Below are 19,930 nucleotides of genomic sequence, written 5' to 3'. Positions count from 1 at the left end.
GTATAACAAGGTTCTGGTAAGAATAACAAGGGGTATGGTAAGTATTAAAAGGTTCTGGTAAGTATAACAAGGTTCTGGTGAGTATAACAGGGTTCTGGTAAGTATAACGGTTCTGGTAAGTATAACAGGGTTCTGGTAAGTATAACGGGGTTCTGGTAAGTATATTGCGGGGTTCTGGGGTTCTGGCAAGTATAACAAGGTTCTGGCAAGTATAACAAGGTTCTGGCAAGTATAACAAGGTTCTGGCAAATATAACAAGGGTTCTGGTAATATAACAAGGGTTCTGGTAAGTTCTGGTAAGTTTAACAAGGGTTCTGGTTAGTATAACAATGTTCTGGTAAGTATAACAGGTTTCTGGTAAGTGTAACAGGGTTCTGGTGAGTATAACAGGGTTATGGTGAGTATAACAAGGTTCTGGTTAGTATAACAAGGTTCTGGTTAGTATAACAAGGTTTCTGGTTAGTATAACAGGGTTCTGGCAAGTATAACAAGGTTCTGGTAACTATAACAAGGTTCTGGCAAGTATAACAAGGTTCTGGCAAATATAACAAGGGTTCTGGTAAGTATAATAAGGTTCTGGCAAGTATAACAAGGTTCTGGTAAGAATAACAAGGGTTCTGGTAAGTATTAAAATGTTCTGGTAAGTATAACAAGGTTCTGGTAAGTATAACAAGGTTATGGCAAGTATAACAAGGTTCTGGCAAGAATAACAGGGTTCTGGTAAGTATAACAAGGGTTCTGGTAAGTATAACAAGGTTCTGGTAAGTATAACAAGGTTATGGCAAGCATAACAAGGTTCTGGCAAGAATAACAGGGTTCTGGCAAGTATAACAAGGGTTCTGGTAAGTATAACAAGGTTACGGTAAGAATAACAGGGTTCTAGTAAGTATAACAAGGGTTCTGGTAAGTATAACAAGGTTCTGGTAAGTATAACAAGGGTTCTGGTAAGTATAACAAGGGTTCTGTAAGTATAACAAGGTTCTGGCAAGTAAACAAGGTTCTGGCAAGTATAACAAGGTTCTGGTAAGAATAACAGGGTTCTGGTAAGTATAACAAGGGTTCTGGTAAGTATAACAAGGGTTCTGTAAGTATAACAAGGTTCTGGCAAGTATAACAAGGTTCTGGCAAATACAACAAGGGTTCTGGTAAGTATAACAAGGGTTCTGGTAAGTTTAACAAGGGTTCTGGTAAGTTTAACAAGGGTTCTGGTAAGTATAACAAGGGTTCTGGTAAGTATAACAAGGGTTCTGGTAAGTATAATAAGGTTCTGGCAAGTATAACAAGGTTCTGGTAAGAATAACAAGGGTTCTGGTAAGTATTAAAATGTTCTGGTAAGTATAACAAGGTTCTGGTAAGAATAACAAGGGTTATGGTAAGTATAACAAGGTTCTGGCAAGTATAACAATGTTCTGGTAAGTATAACAATGTTCTGGTAAGTATTAAAAGGTTCTGGTAAGTATAACAAGGTTATGGCAAGTATAACAATGTTCTGGTAAGTATAACAAGGTTCTGGCAAGTATAACAAGGTTCTGGTAAGTATAACAAGGGTTCTGGTAAGTATAACAAGGGTTCTGGTAAGTATAACAAGGGTTCTGGTACGTATTACAAGGGTTCTGGTACGTATAACAAGGTTCTGGCAAGTATAACAAGGTTCTGGCAAGTATAACAAGGGTTCTGGCAAGTATAACAAGGGTTCTGGCAAGTATAACAAGGTTACGGTAAGAATAACAGGGTTCTAGTAAGTATAACAAGGGTTCTGGTAAGTATAACAAGGTTCTGGTAAGTATAACAAGGTTCTGGTAAGAATAACAAGGGGTATGGTAAGTATTAAAAGGTTCTGGTAAGTATAACAAGGTTCTGGTAAGTATAACAAGGTTCTGGTAAGTATAACGGTTCTGGTAAGTATAACAGGGTTCTGGTAAGTATAACGGGGTTCTGGTAAGTATAACGGGGTTCTGGTAAGTATAACGGGGTTCTGGCAAGTATAACAAGGTTCTGGCAAGTATAACAAGGTTCTGGCAAGTATAACAAGGTTCTGGCAAATATAACAAGGGTTCTGGTAAGTATAACAAGGGTTCTGGTAAGTTTAACAAGGGTTCTGGTTAGTATAACAATGTTCTGGTAAGTATAACAGGTTTCTGGTAAGTGTAACATGGTTCTGGTGAGTATAACAGGGTTATGGTGAGTATAACAAGGTTCTGGTTAGTATAACAAGGTTCTGGTTAGTATAACAAGGTTTCTGGTTAGTATAACAGGGTTCTGGCAAGTATAACAAGGTTCTGGTAACTATAACAAGGTTCTGGCAAGTATAACAAGGTTCTGGCAAGTATAACAAGGTTCTGGCAAATATAACACGGGTTCTGGTAAGTATAATAAGGTTCTGGCAAGTATAACAAGGTTCTGGTAAGAATAACAAGGGTTCTGGTAAGTTTTAAAATGTTCTGGTAAGTATAACAAGGTTCTGGTAAGTATAACAAGGTTATGGCAAGTATAACAAGGTTCTGGCAAGAATAACAGGGTTCTGGTAAGTATAACAAGGGTTCTGGTAAGTATAACAAGGTTCTGGTAAGTATAACAAGGTTATGGCAAGCATAACAAGGTTCTGGCAAGAATAACAGGGTTCTGGCAAGTATAACAAGGGTTCTGGTAAGTATAACAAGGTTACGGTAAGAATAACAGGGTTCTAGTAAGTATAACAAGGGTTCTGGTAAGTATAACAAGGTTCTGGTAAGTATAACAAGGTTCTGGTAAGAATAACAAGGGGTATGGTAAGTATTAAAAGGTTCTGGTAAGTATAACAAGGTTCTGGTGAGTATAACAGGGTTCTGGTAAGTATAACGGTTCTGGTAAGTATAACAGGGTTCTGGTAAGTATAACGGGGTTCTGGTAAGTATAACGGGGTTCTGGTAAGTATAACGGGGTTCTGGCAAGTATAACAAGGTTATGGCAAGTATAACAAGGTTCTGGCAAGTATAACAAGGTTCTGGCAAATATAACAAGGGTTCTGGTAAGTATAACAAGGGTTCTGGTAAGTTTAACAAGGGTTCTGGTTAGTATAACAATGTTCTGGTAAGTATAACAGGTTTCTGGTAAGTGTAACAGGGTTCTGGTGAGTATAACAGGGTTATGGTGAGTATAACAAGGTTCTGGTTAGTATAACAAGGTTCTGGTTAGTATAACAAGGTTTCTGGTTAGTATAACAGGGTTCTGGCAAGTATAACAAGGTTCTGGTAACTATAACAAGGTTCTGGAAAGTATAACAAGGTTCTGGCAAGTATAACAAGGTTCTGGCAAATATAACAAGGGTTCTGGTAAGTATAACAAGGGTTCTGGTAAGTTTAACAAGGGTTCTGGTAAGTATAACAAGGGTTCTGGTAAGTATAACAAGGGTTCTGGTAAGTATAATAAGGTTCTGGCAAGTATAACAAGGTTCTGGTAAGAATAACAAGGGTTCTGGTAAGTATTAAAATGTTCTGGTAAGTATAACAAGGTTCTGGTAAGTATAACAAGGTTATGGCAAGTATAACAAGGTTCTGGCAAGAATAACAGGGTTCTGGTAAGTATAACAAGGGTTCTGGTAAGTATAACAAGGTTCTGGCAAGTATAACACGGTTCTGGCAAGTATAACAAGGTTCTGGTAAGTATAACAAGGTTCTGGCAAGTATAACACGGTTCTGGCAAGTATAACAAGGTTCTGGCAAGTATAACAAGTTTCTGGTAAGAATAACAAGGGTTATGGTAAGTATAACAAGGTTCTGGCAAGTATACCAAGGTTCTGGTAAGAATAACAAGGGTTATGGTAAGTATAACAAGGTTCTGGCAAGTATAACAATGTTCTGGTAAGTATAACAATGTTCTGGTAAGTATTAAAAGGTTCTGGTAAGTATAACAAGGTTATGGCAAGTATAACAATGTTCTGGTAAGTATAACAAGGTTCTGGCAAGTATAACAAGGTTCTGGTAAGTATAACAAGGGTTCTTGTAAGTATAACAAGGGTTCTGGTAAGTATAACAAGGGTTCTGGTACGTATTACAAGGGTTCTGGTACGTATTACAAGGGTTCTGGCAAGTATAACAAGGTTCTGGCAAGTATAACAAGGGTTCTGGCAAGTATAACAAGGTTACGGTAAGAATAACAGGGTTCTAGTAAGTATAACAAGGGTTCTGGTAAGTATAACAAGGTTCTGGTAAGTATAACAAGGTTCTGGTAAGAATAACAAGGGGTATGGTAAGTATTAAAAGGTTCTGGTAAGTATAACAAGGTTCTGGTGAGTATAACAGGGTTCTGGTAAGTATAACGGTTCTGGTAAGTATAACAGGGTTCTGGTAAGTATAATGGGGTTCTGGTAAGTATAACGGGGTTCTGGTAAGTATAACGGGGTTCTGGCAAGTATAACAAGGTTCTGGCAAGTATAACAAGGTTCTGGCAAGTATAACGAGGTTCTGGCAAGTATAACAGGGTTCTGGTAAGTATAACAAGGTTTCTGGCAAGTATAACAAGGTTCTGGTAAGTATAACAGGGTTCTGGTAATATATTAACTACCAGTCTGATCTATTAACCAACATAACTACCAGTCTGATCTATTAACCAACATAACTACCAGTCTAATCTATTAACCAACATAACTACCAGTCTAATCTATTAACCAACATAACTACCAGTCTGATCTATTAACCACATAACTACCAGTCTGATCGATTAACCACATAACTACCAGTCTCATCGATTAACCAACATAACTACCAGTCTGATCTATTAACCACATTACGTTAGCTATCAGCTAACAATAACAATACTAGCTTACGACTTCCACTGTACCGTTTTCGTACACAAATGAAATTCATTCCCTACAACAAATCAAGTAAATCTTCCAAATAAATTCGATTTCAACTATATGTAACCCGCGGAGATTAGTTTAATACATAAATACGTCATTTTATTTTAGTTTTTTTTGTTATTATGTCGGGATACGCTTTACCTTCAGTTGCGCACTCTCCGCCATCTTGTAACTTTTAGCGCATGCGTGATCAGGGTTGCCAGCCCCCTCCAGGTCTAACACATGTATAGATATCAATGACCATTCAAAACCAGCCCACAAATAACTGAAAACTAGTCCAAAATGTTTTTTTTAGCAGCAAGCTACGATTTGCCAGATTTATCTAATACAGAAGATGACAATCTACAGCAAATAGAGTCCCACAGTGGTGGTGTCTTACTACCAATGAAACCATTTGTCTCTTGACTGTTTTCAATCGTTTTTTCTACCGTACATTTTTCCCCCGTAGGGGATTTTAGAAACACTTCACACAAGGGCTATGTTTCATGTAGGCTTACCCTGGCGTGACGTTTTGATAACCATGTAAATCTCTCTTAAGACAAGGTGACGTTTATCAATAAATTCATCTCTATTTACTCTCAGATTCGAAAATGATAATTGGGAGCAAAGTAGACGTCATGCAAAACTACAAATCCCAGCATGCTCCTTGCGCGTCATCTCTAGCTGACACCTTTATTAACAAGTAGTGTCAATTTAAACTTGCACAAGACAGTTCACAGAATTGTGCATTTTAAAGAAATGTTGCCAATTCATTCGTTACTACATTTAGCTAACATTAGATAGTTAATCCAGAGATTCTTACCCTTGCCTCCATTCGACAGTCTTGTCCAGATCATCATGGCATTTGTAGTTCTTTGTGAAAGCAGCTAATTAGCGTTTCATTTTTGGGAAGGGGGAGGGGTAAATACAGGCGAATATATTGATAAAAGTCACCTTGTCCTTACATGCCAGGGGCCTTCCGAGTGGCGCAGGGGTCTACAGCCACTGCATAGTAGTGCTTGAGGTGTCACTACAGACCCGGGTTGATCCCAGGCTGTGTCGCAACTGGCTGTGACCCGGGGTCCCATAGGGTGGTGCTCAATTAGCCCATCATCGCCCGGGTTAGGGGAGGGTTTGGCAGGGGGGCTTTACTTGGCTCATCGTGTTCTTGTGGCAGGCCGGGTACCTGCAGGCTGACATCGGTTGTTAGTTGTGGATGACAGGAAAAAGAGGGCCGTTCTCATCGACGGGGCGGCGGTGGAGCAGGTTGAGAGCTTCAAGTTCCTTGATGTCCACGTCACCAAACAAGCAATGAGAAATGACAGTCCATCATTACTTTAAGACATAGTTAGGTATGTGAAGGGTCATCAATTTATAGCAGCCATCTACCTCACCAAGCAAAGTGAGAAGAATAAGAGCACCACATTGAAGCTGCCCAGCAACACCTGTTGGGGTGGTGATGTCATCATGTTTGACAGTCACCTGGAGGGGGAGGAGTCTCTCTAAGAAATGGCCATATCACAGTCTGCCGATATGGACAGCAGCACCTGTTGGGGTGGTGATGTCATCATGTTTGACAGTCACCTGGAGGGGGAGGAGTCTCTCTAAGAAATGGCCATATCACAGTCTGCCGATATGGACAGCAGCACCTGTTGGGGTGGTGATGTCATCATGTTTGACAGTCACCTGGAGGGGGAGGAGTCTCTCTAAGAAATGGCCATATCACAGTCTGCCGATATGGACAGCAGCACCTGTTGGGGTGGTGATGTCATCATGTTTGACAGTCACCTGGAGGGGGAGGAGTCTCTCTAAGAAATGGCCATATCACAGTCTAGAATCTACAAGGCACTGAAAGCAATGGATACACTCGTTGGGGTGATGTTGTCATCATGTTTGATGGATCATAAAAACTTAATTGCAAATGATTAAATCTTTCCAATATATATATTTTTTTAAACAATTTAGTTACAAATTTAACTTTAATTAAAATGAGTTGACTCTTCACAATGGATAATTTCACTGAACAACCGAAGGGAATATTGAATGATTCATAGCATCTCCCCAAAATATTTTCAACTTACATCAGTAAAATGATAGTCTACAAACTAAAGCTTTGGTTGTCTTGCTCTCAGGCATCCATGTCTTCTCCCTGGACCTCCTCAATGTCCACCTCTTGAACATCAGACTCTGAGGCCTCATCTTCACTATCACTTTCCAACCTTGTTGAGGATGGCTTGTTGTCAGGTTCAAAAAGCCTCAAATTTGCCCAGATGGCCACCAAATTTTCAAACCTTGTATTGGTTAGCCTGTTGCGTGCTTTGCTGTGTGTGTTCCCAAACAAGGACCAGTTGCACTCGGAGGCGGTTGATATTGGTGGGATTTGGAGGATGGAGGCAACAGAGGAAAGAGCCTCAGATCCACAAAGTCCCTTCCACCAGGTGGCTGATGAGATATGTTGGCACGACTACATTACATTACATTTACATTTAAGTCATTTAGCAGACGCTCTTATCCAGACTACCATATTGCATCTCCATCCCAAAGCCCTTGGAAGTGTACTTCGCCAACTGCCAAGGACCTTGCCCTCATCCAGGCCAAGGTGGCGAAACACAGTAGTGATGACACCGTGGGCCTTGTTGATCTCTGCACCAGACAGGATGCTCTTTTTTAAATGTTATTTATCTGTTATCTTGCCAGCATACTTGGGTTTAAGACAGAAGTATTCACTTTTTGAAGGATTTCAGAACTGCAGTTTCCTCTGCTTGGAGAAACAGTGAAGTGGGCAGGGCAGTACGGATTTCTTCTCTTACATCTGTAAGCAGAGTCTGAACATCAGACAGGATGACATTGTCTCCCACAATCCGTGCAATGGCTACTGCTATAGGTTTCAGGCTGCTTTACCACTCTCTCCCAAAATACATCATCCAGGAGGATCCTCTTGATGGGGCTGTCCATAAAATAAGTCATGATCATGACTGCCTGCTGCAGCGCTCTCTCTCAACACCAATGACTGTGCTCAACACATACACACCCTTCCGGCCCTAATCTTCCCTGCCCATGTATCACTCACTCACTCACTCACTCATTTACTCAGTAACAGCCACACTGCCTGATAGTCAGCAGGAGCAGGGCACAGTGAAATGTATTGCTCTCACAATTGACCAGAAGATGGCGGTCTCACACCACATAAATCAATAAACTGTGGCCTGTATATAAATCAATAGACTGTGGCCTGTATATAAATCAATAGACTGTAGTCTGTATATACATCAATAGCCTGTAGCCTGTATATACATCAATAGACTGTGGCCTGTATATACATCAATAGCCTGTAGCCTGTATATACATCAATAGACTGTAGCCTGTATATACATCAATAGACTGTAGCCTATATATAAATCAATAGCCTGTAACCTGTATATAAATCAATAGCCTGTAGCCTGTATATAAATCAATAGCCTGTAGCCTGTATATAAATCAATAGCCTGTAGCCTGTATATAAATCAATAGCCTGTAGCCTGTATATAAATCAATAGCCTGTAACCTGTATATAAATCAATAGCCTGTAGCCTGTATATAAATCAATAGCCTGTAGCCTGTATATAAATCAATAGCCTGTAGCCTGTATATAAATCAATAGACTGTAACCTGTATATGCAGTATATACATCCGTACATCTGAGAGGATAGATTGCACATTTTGGTAATAGCTTCATTCAGGCATGGAAATTCCCCCCAGAAGGTACCCTATTTCTTATAAAGTGCACTTCTTTTATCCAGGGTCTATAGGGAACTATGTTGGGAATACTAGGGTGTCATTTAGGATGCGAACATGTTCTGATTCTGGTGGAACAGAGTGACAAGATAAAGGTCCAAAATTACCATTATGTCACCATTATGACAAGCTATAGCCCCACATTTACCATTATGTCACCACTATGACAAGCTATAGCCCCACTATTACCATTATGCCACCATTATGACAAGCTATAGCCCCACTATTACCAGTCTGTCACCACTATGACAAGCTATAGCCCCACTATTACCAGTCTGTCACCACTATGACAAGCTATAGCCCCACTATTACCAGTCTGTCACCACGATGACAAGCTATAGCCCCACTACTACCAGTATGTCACCATTATGACAAGCTATAGCCCCACTATTACCATTATGCCACCATTATGACAAGCTATAGCCCCACTATTACCAGTATGTCACCATTATGACAAGCTATAGCCCCACTATTACCAGTATGCCATCATTATGACAAGCTATACCCCCACTATTACCAGTATGCCACCATTATGACAAGCTATAGCCCCACTATTACCAGTCTGTCACCACTATGACAAGCTATAGCCCCACTATTACCAGTCTGTCACCATTATGACAAGCTATAGCCCCACTATTACCAGTCTGTCACCACTATGACAAGCTATAGCCCCACTATTACCAGTCTGTCTGCAATATGACAAGCTATAGCCCCACTATTACCAGTCTGTCTGCACTATGACAAGCTATAGCCCCACTATTACCAGTCTGTCTGCACTATGACAAGCTATAGCCCCACTATTACCAGTCTGTCACCACTATGACAAGATATAGGTCCACTATTACCAGTCTGTCACCATTATGACAAGCTATAGCACCACTATTACCAGTCTGTCACCATTATGACAAGCTATAGCCCCAATATTACCATTATACCACCATTATGACAAGCTATAGCCCCACTATTACCAGTCTGTCACCACTATGACAAGCTATAGCCCCACTATTACCAGTCTGTCACCATTATGACAAGCTATAGCCCCACTATTACCATTATGCCACCATTATGACAAGCTATAGCCCCACTATTACCAGTCTGTCACCATTTTGACAAGCTATAGCCCCACTATTACCATTATGCCACCATTATGACAAGCTATAGCCCCACTATTACCAGTCTGTCACCATTATGACAAGCTATAGCCCCACTATTACCAGTCTGTCACCATTATGACAAGCTATAGCCCCACTATTACCATTATGTCACCATTATGACAAGCTATAGCCCCACTATTACCAGTCTGTCACCACTATGACAAGCTATAGCCCCACTATTACCAGACTGTCACCACTATGACAAGCTATAGCCCCACTATTACCAGACTGTCACCACTATGACAAGCTATAGCCCCACTATTACCAGTCTGTCACCACTATGACAAGCTATAGCCCCACTATTACCAGTCTGTCACCACTATGACAAGCTATATTACCAGTCTGTCACCACTATGACAAGCTATAGCCTCACTATTACCAGTCTGTCACCTTTATGACAAGCTATAGCCCCACTATTACCAGTCTGTCACCATTATGACAAGCTATAGCCCCACTATTACCAGTATGTCACCATTATGACAAGATATAGCCCCACTATTACCAGTCTGTCACCATTATGACAAGCTATAGCCCCAATATTACCATTATGCCACCATTATGACAAGCTATAGCCCATCTATTACCAGTATGTCTCCACTATGACAAGCTATAGCCCCACTATTACCAGTCTGTCTCCACTATGACAAGCTATAGCCCCACTATTACCATTATGCCACCATTATGACAAGCTATAGCCCCACTATTACCATTATGCCACCATTATGACAAGCTATAGCCCCACTATTACCAGTCTGTCACCATTATGACAAGCTATAGCCCCACTATTACCAGTCTGTCACCATTATGACAAGCTATAGCCCCACTATTACCATTATGCCACCACTATGACAAGCTATAGCCCCACTATTACCAGTCTGTCACCATTATGACAAGCTATAGCCCCACTATAACCAGTCTGTCTGCACTATGACAAGCTATAGCCCCACTATTACCAGTTTATCACCACTATGACAAGCTATAGCCCCACTATTACCAGTCTGTCACCACTATGACAAGCTATACCCCCACTATTACCAGTCTGTCTCCACTATGACAAGCTATAGCCCCACTGTTATGTCTGTCTCCACAATGACAAGCTATAGCCCCACTATTACCAGTCTGTCACCACTATGACAAGCTATAGCCCCACTATTACCAGTCTGTCACCATTATGACAAGCTATAGCCCCACTATTACCAGTCTGTCACCACTATGACAAGCTATAGCACCACTATTACCAGTCTGTCACCATTATGACAAGCTATAGCCCCACTATTACCATTATGTCACCATTATGACAAGCTATAGCCCCACTATTACCAGTCTGTCACCACTATGACAAGCTATAGCCCCACTATTACCAGTCTGTCACCACTATGACAAGCTATATTACCAGTCTGTCACCACTATGACAAGCTATAGCCTCACTATTACCAGTCTGTCACCTTTATGACAAGCTATAGCCCCACTATTACCAGTCTGTCACCATTATGACAAGCTATAGCCCCACTATTACCAGTATGTCACCATTATGACAAGATATAGCCCCACTATTACCAGTCTGTCACCATTATGACAAGCTATAGCCCCACTATTACCATTATGCCACCATTATGACAAGCTATAGCCCATCTATTACCAGTATGTCTCCACTATGACAAGCTATAGCCCCACTATTACCAGTCTGTCTCCACTATGACAAGCTATAGCCCCACTATTACCATTATGCCACCATTATGACAAGCTATAGCCCCACTATTACCATTATGCCACCATTATGACAAGCTATAGCCCCACTATTACCAGTCTGTCACCATTATGACAAGCTATAGCCCCACTATTACCAGTCTGTCACCATTATGACAAGCTATAGCCCCACTATTACCATTATGCCACCACTATGACAAGCTATAGCCCCACTATTACCAGTCTGTCACCATTATGACAAGCTATAGCCCCACTATAACCAGTCTGTCTGCACTATGACAAGCTATAGCCCCACTATTACCAGTTTATCACCACTATGACAAGCTATAGCCCCACTATTACCAGTCTGTCACCACTATGACAAGCTATACCCCCACTATTACCAGTCTGTCACCACTATGACAAGCTATAGCCCCACTATTACCAGTCTGTCACCACGATGACAAGCTATAGCCCCACTACTACCAGTATGTCACCATTATGACAAGCTATAGCCCCACTATTACCATTATGCCACCATTATGACAAGCTATAGCCCCACTATTACCAGTATGTCACCATTATGACAAGCTATAGCCCCACTATTACCAGTATGCCATCATTATGACAAGCTATACCCCCACTATTACCAGTATGCCACCATTATGACAAGCTATAGCCCCACTATTACCAGTCTGTCACCACTATGACAAGCTATAGCCCCACTATTACCAGTCTGTCACCATTATGACAAGCTATAGCCCCACTATTACCAGTCTGTCACCACTATGACAAGCTATAGCCCCACTATTACCAGTCTGTCTGCAATATGACAAGCTATAGCCCCACTATTACCAGTCTGTCTGCACTATGACAAGCTATAGCCCCACTATTACCAGTCTGTCTGCACTATGACAAGCTATAGCCCCACTATTACCAGTCTGTCACCACTATGACAAGATATAGGTCCACTATTACCAGTCTGTCACCATTATGACAAGCTATAGCACCACTATTACCAGTCTGTCACCATTATGACAAGCTATAGCCCCAATATTACCATTATACCACCATTATGACAAGCTATAGCCCCACTATTACCAGTCTGTCACCACTATGACAAGCTATAGCCCCACTATTACCAGTCTGTCACCATTATGACAAGCTATAGCCCCACTATTACCATTATGCCACCATTATGACAAGCTATAGCCCCACTATTACCAGTCTGTCACCATTTTGACAAGCTATAGCCCCACTATTACCATTATGCCACCATTATGACAAGCTATAGCCCCACTATTACCAGTCTGTCACCATTATGACAAGCTATAGCCCCACTATTACCAGTCTGTCACCATTATGACAAGCTATAGCCCCACTATTACCATTATGTCACCATTATGACAAGCTATAGCCCCACTATTACCAGTCTGTCACCACTATGACAAGCTATAGCCCCACTATTACCAGACTGTCACCACTATGACAAGCTATAGCCCCACTATTACCAGACTGTCACCACTATGACAAGCTATAGCCCCACTATTACCAGTCTGTCACCACTATGACAAGCTATAGCCCCACTATTACCAGTCTGTCACCACTATGACAAGCTATATTACCAGTCTGTCACCACTATGACAAGCTATAGCCTCACTATTACCAGTCTGTCACCTTTATGACAAGCTATAGCCCCACTATTACCAGTCTGTCACCATTATGACAAGCTATAGCCCCACTATTACCAGTATGTCACCATTATGACAAGATATAGCCCCACTATTACCAGTCTGTCACCATTATGACAAGCTATAGCCCCACTATTACCATTATGCCACCATTATGACAAGCTATAGCCCCACTATTACCAGTCTGTCACCACTATGACAAGCTATAGCCCCACTATTACCAGTCTGTCTCCACTATGACATGCTATAGCCCCACTATTACCATTATGCCACCATTATCACAAGCTATAGCCCCACTATTACCATTATGCCACCATTATGACAAGCTATAGCCCCACTATTACCAGTCTGTCACCATTATGACAAGCTATAGCCCCACTATTACCAGTCTGTCACCATTATGACAAGCTATAGCCCCACTATTACCATTATGCCACCACTATGACAAGCTATAGCCCCACTATTACCAGTCTGTCACCATTATGACAAGCTATAGCCCCACTATAACCAGTCTGTCTGCACTATGACAAGCTATAGCCCCACTATTACCAGTTTATCACCACTATGACAAGCTATAGCCCCACTATTACCAGTCTGTCACCACTATGACAAGCTATACCCCCACTATTACCAGTCTGTCTCCACTATGACAAGCTATAGCCCCACTGTTATGTCTGTCTCCACAATGACAAGCTATAGCCCCACTATTACCAGTCTGTCACCACTATGACAAGCTATAGCCCCACTATTACCAGTCTGTCACCATTATGACAAGCTATAGCCCCACTATTACCAGTCTGTCACCACTATGACAAGCTATAGCACCACTATTACCAGTCTGTCACCATTATGACAAGCTATAGCCCCACTATTACCATTATGTCACCATTATGACAAGCTATAGCCCCACTATTACCAGTCTGTCACCACTATGACAAGCTATAGCCCCACTATTACCAGTCTGTCACCACTATGACAAGTTATATTACCAGTCTGTCACCACTATGACAAGCTATAGCCTCACTATTACCAGTCTGTCACCTTTATGACAAGCTATAGCCCCACTATTACCAGTCTGTCACCATTATGACAAGCTATAGCCCCACTATTACCAGTATGTCACCATTATGACAAGATATAGCCCCACTATTACCAGTCTGTCACCATTATGACAAGCTATAGCCCCACTATTACCATTATGCCACCATTATGACAAGCTATAGCCCATCTATTACCAGTATGTCTCCACTATGACAAGCTATAGCCCCACTATTACCAGTCTGTCTCCACTATGACAAGCTATAGCCCCACTATTACCATTATGCCACCATTATGACAAGCTATAGCCCCACTATTACCATTATGCCACCATTATGACAAGCTATAGCCCCACTATTACCAGTCTGTCACCATTATGACAAGCTATAGCCCCACTATTACCAGTCTGTCACCATTATGACAAGCTATAGCCCCACTATTACCATTATGCCACCACTATGACAAGCTATAGCCCCACTATTACCAGTCTGTCACCATTATGACAAGCTATAGCCCCACTATAACCAGTCTGTCTGCACTATGACAAGCTATAGCCCCACTATTACCAGTTTATCACCACTATGACAAGCTATAGCCCCACTATTACCAGTCTGTCACCACTATGACAAGCTATACCCCCACTATTACCAGTCTGTCTCCACTATGACAAGCTATAGCCCCACTGTTATGTCTGTCTCCACAATGACAAGCTATAGCCCCACTATTACCAGTCTGTCACCACTATGACAAGCTATAGCCCCACTATTACCAGTCTGTCACCATTATGACAAGCTATTGCCCCACTATTACCAGTCTGTCACCACTATGACAAGCTATAGCACCACTATTACCAGTCTGTCACCATTATGACAAGCTATAGCCCCACTATTACCATTATGTCACCATTATGACAAGCTATAGCCCCACTATTACCAGTCTGTCACCACTATGACAAGCTATAGCCCCACTATTACCAGACTGTCACCACTATGACAAGCTATAGCCCCACTATTACCAGACTGTCACCACTATGACAAGCTATAGCCCCACTATTACCAGTCTGTCACCACTATGACAAGCTATAGCCCCACTATTACCAGTCTGTCACCACTATGACAAGCTATATTACCAGTCTGTCACCACTATGACAAGATATAGCCTCACTATTACCAGTCTGTCACCTTTATGACAAGCTATAGCCCCACTATTACCAGTCTGTCACCATTATGACAAGCTATAGCCCCACTATTACCAGTATGTCACCATTATGACAAGCTATAGCCCCACTATTACCAGTCTGTCACCATTATGACAAGCTATAGCCCCACTATTACCATTATGCCACCATTATGACAAGCTATAGCCCATCTATTACCAGTATGTCTCCACTATGACAAGCTATAGCCCCACTATTACCAGTCTGTCTCCACTATGACAAGCTATAGCCCCACTATTACCATTATGCCACCATTATGACAAGCTATAGCCCCACTATTACCATTATGCCACCATTATGACAAGCTATAGCCCCACTATTACCAGTCTGTCACCATTATGACAAGCTATAGCCCCACTATTACCAGTCTGTCACCATTATGACAAGCTATAGCCCCACTATTACCATTATGCCACCACTATGACAAGCTATAGCCCCACTATTACCAGTCTGTCACCATTATGACAAGCTATAGCCCCACTATAACCAGTCTGTCTGCACTATGACAAGCTATAGCCCCACTATTACCAGTTTATCACCACTATGACAAGCTATAGCCCCACTATTACCAGTCTGTCACCACTATGACAAGCTATACCCCCACTATTACCAGTCTGTCTCCACTATGACAAGCTATAGCCCCACTGTTATGTCTGTCTCCACAATGACAAGCTATAGCCCCACTATTACCAGTCTGTCACCACTATGACAAGCTATAGCCCCACTATTACCAGTCTGTCACCATTATGACAAGCTATAGCCCCACTATTACCATTATGTCACCACTATCACCATTTTGACAAGCTATAGCCCACTATTACCAGTCTGTCACCATTATGACAAGCTATAGCCCCACTATTACCAGTCTGTCACCATTATGACAAGCTATAGCCCCACTATTACCAGTCTGTCACCATTATGTCACCATTATGACAAGCTATAGCCCCACTATTACCAGTCTGTCACCACTATGACAAGCTATAGCCCCACTATTACCAGACTGTCACCACTATGACAAGCTATAGCCCCACTATTACCAGACTGTCACCACTATGACAAGCTATAGCCCCACTATTACCAGTCTGTCACCACTATGACAAGCTATAGCCCCACTATTACCAGTCTGTCACCACTATGACAAGCTATATTACCAGTCTGTCACCACTATGACAAGCTATAGCCTCACTATTACCAGTCTGTCACCTTTATGACAAGCTATAGCCCCACTATTACCAGTCTGTCACCATTATGACAAGCTATAGCCCCACTATTACCAGTATGTCACCATTATGACAAGCTATAGCCCCACTATTACCAGTCTGTCACCATTATGACAAGCTATAGCCCCACTATTACCATTATGCCACCATTATGACAAGCTATAGCCCATCTATTACCAGTATGTCTCCACTATGACAAGCTATAGCCCCACTATTACCAGTCTGTCTGCCCCACATTATGACAAGCTATAGCCCCACTATTACCATTATGCCACCATTATGACAAGCTATAGCCCCACTATTACCAGTCTGTCACCATTATGACAAGCTATAGCCCCACTATTACCAGTCTGTCACCATTATGACAAGCTATAGCCCCACTATTACCATTATGCCACCACTATGACAAGCTATAGCCCCACTATTACCAGTCTGTCACCATTATGACAAGCTATAGCCCCACTATAACCAGTCTGTCTGCACTATGACAAGCTATAGCCCCACTATTACCAGTTTATCACCACTATGACAAGCTATAGCCCCACTATTACCAGTCTGTCACCACTATGACAAGCTATACCCCCACTATTACCAGTCTGTCTCCACTATGACAAGCTATAGCCCCACTGTTATGTCTGTCTCCACAATGACAAGCTATAGCCCCACTATTACCAGTCTGTCACCACTATGACAAGCTATAGCCCCACTATTACCAGTCTGTCACCATTATGACAAGCTATAGCCCCACTATTACCAGTCTGTCACCACTATGACAAGCTATAGCACCACTGTTATGTCTGTCTCCACAATGACAAGCTATAGCCCCACTATTACCAGTCTGTCACCATTATGACAAGCTATAGCCCCACTATTACCAATATGTCACCACTATGACAAGCTATAGCACCACTATTACCAGTTTATCACCATTATGACAAGCTATAGCCCCACTATTACCAGTCTGTCACCACTATGACAAGCTATAGCCCCACTATTACCAGTCTGTCACCACTATGACAAGCTATAGGTCCACTATTACCAGTCTGTCACCATTATGACAAGCTATAGCCCCACTATTACCAGTCTGTCACCACTATGACAAGCTATAGCACCACTGTTATGTCTGTCTCCACAATGACAAGCTATAGCCCCACTATTACCAGTCTTTCACCATTATGACAAGCTATAGCCCCACTATTACCATTATGCCACCATTATGACAAGCTATAGCCCCACTATTACCAGTCTGTCACCACTATGACAAGCTATAGCCCCACTATTACCAGTCTGTCACTACTATGACAAGCTATAGCCCCACTATTACCAGTCTGTCACCATTATGACAAGCTATAGCCCCACTATTACCAGTCTGTCACTACTATGACAAGCTATAGCCCCACTATTACCCACCACTATGACAAGCTATAGCCCCACTATTACCAGTCTGTCACCACTATGACAAGCTATAGCCCCACTATTACCAGTCTGTCACCACTATGACAAGCTATAGCCCCACTATTACCAGTCTGTCACCACTATGACAAGCTATAGCACCACTATTACCAGTCTGTCACCACTATGACAAGCTATAGCCCCACTATTACCAGTCTGTCACCACGATGACAAGCTATAGCCCCACTATTACCAGTCTGTCACCATTATGACAAGCTATAGCCCCACTATTACCATTATGCCACCATTATGACAAGCTATAGCCCCACTATTACCATTATGCCACCATTATGACAAGCTATAGACCCACTATTACCAGTCTGTCACCATTATGACAAGCTATAGCCCCACTATTACCAGTCTGTCACCATTATGACAAGCTATAGCCCCACTATTACCAGTCTGTCACCACTATGACAAGCTATAGCACCACTATTACCAGTCTGTCACCACTATGACAAGCTATAGCCCCACTATTACCAGTCTGTCACCACTATGACAAGCTATAGCCCCACTATTACCAGTCTGTCACCATTATGACAAGCTATAGCCCCACTATTACCAGTCTGTCACCACTATGACAAGCTATAGCCCCACTATTACCAGTATGCCACCATTATGACAATCTATAGCCCCACTATTACCATTATGCCACCATTATGACAAGCTATAGCCCCACTATTACCAGTCTGTCACCATTATGACAAGCTATAGCACCACTATTACCATTATTTCACCATTATGACAAGCTATAGCCCCACTATTACCAGTCTGTCACCATTATGACAAGCTATAGCCCCACTATTACCAGTCTGTCACCATTATGACAATCTATAGCCCCACTATTACCATTATGCCACCATTATGACAAGCTATAGCCCCACTATTACCAGTCTGTCACCATTATGACAAGCTATAGCACCACTATTACCATTATGCCACCATTATGACAAGCTATAGCCCCACTATTACCAGTCTGTCACCACCATGACAAGCTATAGCCCCACTATTACCAGTATGCCACCATTATGACAATCTATAGCCCCACTATTACCATTATGCCACCATTATGACAAGCTATAGCCCCACTATTACCAGTCTGTCACCACTATGACAAGCTATACCCCCACTATTACCAGTCTGTCACCACTATGACAAGCTATAGCCCCACTGTTATTACCAGTCTGTCACCATTATGACAAGCTATAGCCCCACTATTACCAGTCTGTCACCATTATGACAAGCTATAGCCCCACTATTACCAGTCTGTCACCACTATGACAAGCTATAGCACCACTATTACTGTCTGTCTCCACAATGACAAGCTATAGCCCCACTATTACCAGTCTGTCACCATTATGACAAGCTATAGCCCCACTATTACCAGTCTGTCACCACTATGACAAGCTATAGCCCCACTATTACCAGTCTGTCACCACTATGACAAGCTATAGGTCCACTATTACCAGTCTGTCACCATTATGACAAGCTATAGCCCCACTATTACCAGTCTGTCACCACTATGACAAGCTATAGCACCACTGTTATGTCTGTCTCCACAATGACAAGCTATAGCCCCACTATTACCAGTCTGTCACCATTATGACAAGCTATAGCCCCACTATTACCAGTCTGTCACCATTATGACAAGCTATAGCACCACTATTACCATTATGCCACCATTATGACAAGCTATAGCCCCACTATTACCAGTCTGTCACCACCATGACAAGCTATAGCCCCACTATTACCAGTATGCCACCATTATGACAATCTATAGCCCCACTATTACCATTATGCCACCATTATGACAAGCTATAGCCCCACTATTACCAGTCTGTCACCATTATGACAAGCTATAGCACCACTATTACCATTATGCC

The 19,930-nt window shown here is 42.1% G+C and overlaps 1 protein-coding gene and 1 pseudogene across 1 annotated transcript in view; both read right to left on the bottom strand.

The window, feature by feature from the left end:
* The window catches only part of LOC115126158 (E3 SUMO-protein ligase PIAS1-like), a 53,676-nt pseudogene extending 48,631 nt beyond the window's left edge, over positions 1–5,045 (bottom strand).
* Positions 1–19,930, bottom strand: part of LOC135561317 (uncharacterized) — a 755,535-nt gene that overhangs the window by 625,616 nt on the left and 109,989 nt on the right. The window lies entirely within an intron of this gene.

This window comes from Oncorhynchus nerka, linkage group LG17 (assembly GCF_034236695.1).
Source record: "Oncorhynchus nerka isolate Pitt River linkage group LG17, Oner_Uvic_2.0, whole genome shotgun sequence".
NCBI classification, from domain to species: domain Eukaryota; kingdom Metazoa; phylum Chordata; class Actinopteri; order Salmoniformes; family Salmonidae; genus Oncorhynchus; species Oncorhynchus nerka.
Note: the sequence above shows the minus strand (reverse complement) of the source record. Positions and strands in the feature narration are given on the sequence as shown.